Raw genomic sequence first — 3830 nt, 5'->3', positions numbered from 1 at the left:
CCCTATAAGTGAGTTTTGGACACTGACCAATCCTGCACCGTGATTGGCCAATAGTCTACAACGCAGTCTACAACCCTAACCCTTCCACAGTCAATGCAAATCTATACTTTTGCAAAGTCAGCCAATCACATTACAGCTAGTGTCATCACCACTAGCTGTAATGTGATTGGCTGACTTTGCAAATTCAGGACTGTGATTGGCTAGCGAAACACATGACACATGTGCAGCCCTATGAATAGCAGTATGGACTTTAAAAAAAAGCCATTGATGCTTTTTTTTAAGTGAGTCATGTTGTGAGGACCACACACTGCCCACTTCACACTGGGTGTGATTTTTAGCGGTGCCAACCGCTCTACACTTGACTTTGTCCGTATGAGCCTGGGATGAGCACGGCAAAGAAGCAACACATACAAACACACGCGCGCACACACACACACACACACACACACACACACACACACACACACACACACACACACACACACACACACACACACACACACACACACACACACACACACACACACACACACACACACACACACAGACTTGGAGATTGCCTATGCCATCTCTCCTCTCATTGCCCACACGTGCCACTGCTTATCAAAGAGGGGTCCAGGGACCCCCAGCGTATGTTATGTCCGTCCGCCCGTTTAAGCACAGGATGAGCACGAGATGTTAAACAGCTATAACTCCAGTTTGCAGCATGCCACCAAGTCCAAATATGGTATGTGGACTTAGACCACCAATAGGGACGAGCATGAATTGCTGAAGTTATCAAAGAGGGGTCCAGGGACCCCCAGCGTATGTTATGTCCGTCCGCCCGTTTAAGCACGGGATGAGCATGGGATTTTAAACAGCTATAACTCCAGTTTGCAGCATGCCACCAAGTCCAAATATGGTATGTGGACTTAGACCACCAATAGGGACGAGCATGAAATGCTGAAGTTATCAAAGAGGGGTCCAGGGACCCCCAGCGTATGTTATGTCCGTCCGCCCGTTTAAGCACGGAATGAGCACGGGATTTTAAACGGCTATAACTCCAGTTTGCAGCATGCCACCAAGTCCAAATTTGGTATGTGGACTTAGACCACCAATAGGGACGAGCATGAATTGCTGAAGCCCCGCCCCCTCTGTCTTCCCATTGGCTGGCCTTTAAACAGCCATAACTCAAGTTTGCAGCATGCTAGGGAGTACAAATTTTGTACATGGACTAAAACCGCCAATAGGGACGAACTGTAATTACTTAAGCCCCGCACCCTCTGTCTGCCCATTGGCTGGGCTTTAAACAGCCATCATTCCAGTTTGCAGCATGCTACCAAGTAAAAATTTGGTAAGTGGACTCAGACCACCAATAGGGACGAAATTAAATGAGTTAAGCCCCGCCCCAAAGGCACCGCTTCCTTCCCACAGGGTGTGATTTTTATTTAATAGATGCTAGTTATACTATGCACATCTATGCTGGTTACTTGTTCACATTATGTTTTGGGTTTGATGTTTACCTGGTATCCTAGTTTTTTTGAAACACTATCATGTTTCTCGTCGTACCCTAATTAAGTGACTATATACCTGCTGTTTGACTAGAGTTCATGCCATTTAGTCTAATTTAGCCCTTGTAAGATAAGTTAAACGCTCGAATTGTATATTCTAAACGGATCTATAGAAGCTATAGGCTCCTCCTCGGCGCACAGAGAGAGCAGAGGAATGCCTGCATGGTGAAACAGACAGTTGGTTGGAATGGCCCTTTGGACCTCGGCCAAAACAACGGGTTAGCCATCTTTGCGCGGTGCTATGTTGGCCACCTGCCGGGCGCTGCGAGCGAAAAGCCCAGCGCAGCGGCTGATTACAAAGCTCAAAGGCGAGATCTGACGATCAATGAGGTTGGAGGAACAGGACGGTGGGTGTCAGATGGCTAATTTTGTTTATCTGAGAAGTTTTGTGTTCCGCGCGGCGCTGCCGCGATGATTAGATTAGACGACGTTGTTTTTTTTTCTGCAGAGTCATTGTGCTCAACCCACTGTCAGTTCCAATTACCACCCGCATTTTGGCCCCCAATCCTCACGTACCCTCCCCCCCTCACCCTTATTACTGTTAAGAGAAAATCCATACACATCAGGTTCTCTTTGTGTCTCTGCTCTCTCATAGACGCCAGGGGAGGGCCACTTTCTTTCTCTCTTTGCCCGGTGGGTCACATTGGGGGGTTATCGTGTGTGAGTTGAGCCTCTTGCTCCTCTCTCTCTCTCTCTCTCTCTCTCTCTCGGTTCTGAGTGACACAAAAAAGGCCTGGGGCCCAAACGTGGGCCGTTGGAGTTCAAGTTGGGTTATCTGTGGAGTACAATGTGCAAAGCACAGGCCGTGGCACGGGCGGTGTACGGGTCAAGTGAGACTGCTGCTGTTCTCACAACGCAGTGAATGAGATTCACCCCCGCAAGAGAAAAATGATGTTCTGGCTGTAACTGCACTATTCCATATCTAGTTTCTCATGGATTTCTGACAGCCACGGGAAAATGGATTGATCCACACTTTAAGGTATATGGCTAGGTGATGTGGACAAAATCAATTGTCATAATATTATTTTTTTCAGCAAATACCTTGATAGCGAGACTGTGTCAAAAATCTATATTGTGACAATAATATCTATTGTGATGACAATATAAATGTAGGCCTATAAATGTATAAATGTTTCCATAATAGCTGATCTACAAGTTCATAACGCTCCACAGATTGTAGATTGGCTGTTAAAATGGCTGTTGAAATGGAACCAGGACCCTTACGGGTCCGTTTGGTTCCATTTGCACACCCTCAGAGTTATGGGGGTTCGTGGCCAGATGCATATAGTAAACTGGGGGTCCTTGAAATGAAAACGTTTCAGAAGCGCTGCGTGAAAGGACATAAAGAACATGTAATCTAGTCACTGACACTAAGGTCACTTTATCAGTGAAGTTATTGAATGTAACTAAGGCTAATGCCCTGTATAATAAGTTGTCTCAAAGATGAGGAAGTAATATGGCTAAATGTTCCCTTATGCAAGTGACTGCACAGCAACTAACAAAGCAGTAAATACACTTTATGGCCCTACAGCCATAACCTACCGCCTCGTTAAGACACCGATAAAAACAGGAAACGAATTGCTGAATAAAATACCTCACATACTCGTATCCAACGCAGAAGTTGTAAAGTGTTTTATCTATCTCTAAAACTGTTGACTATGACGGGAGAAATGTTTTTTGGTTTTTTTTCCCCTCCCGTTTAAATTCATTTAATTGCTTTTTGTATTCTTCCCTCTGGGCAAAAGATTCACCTACAAAAACCCGGTTAATACTCATATGAACTAGTGGAGTGGATTTACACATGCTGTATAATAATGCATGGCAATTCAGAGTGTTCTTAATTTGTAAAGTAATTAAAAAGAAGTCAATTTTAATTCACCCCAGCCCTTATCGCGGTGCCAGTTTGAACCGGGAGGAGACAGGGATGATGTTGGGAGGGGGGATGGGGGGGGCAGAGGGAAGAAAATGACTGATAAGGAGGGATTGGTTCTGTCAGGGAGACTCACATGTGACAGGTGGAAATCCATCGTCTCCAAAAACCCACACAAGTCCCCCCCCCCCCCCCCCCCCCCCCACCCCCCCCCTCCCCATGATTCAGTACAGAGGGCTTTAAAAACCCAACTGTACTGTATTTATCCTTCTGCATTGAAATTGACGAATTGCTGTTTCCACAACAACCGAACCAACCTGCCTCACCTTATTAGAGGAATCTAAAATGGAGGCGTACCTTAATAACCAGCTCAATTCCTCTCTGGGTTTCAGAACAGGGGGCGCTTTAGA

The sequence above is a fragment of the Gymnoscopelus microlampas genome, assembly GCF_963454915.1.
Source record: "Gymnoscopelus microlampas genome assembly, chromosome: 18".
NCBI classification, from domain to species: domain Eukaryota; kingdom Metazoa; phylum Chordata; class Actinopteri; order Myctophiformes; family Myctophidae; genus Gymnoscopelus; species Gymnoscopelus microlampas.
This window is presented reverse-complemented; position numbering follows the sequence as displayed.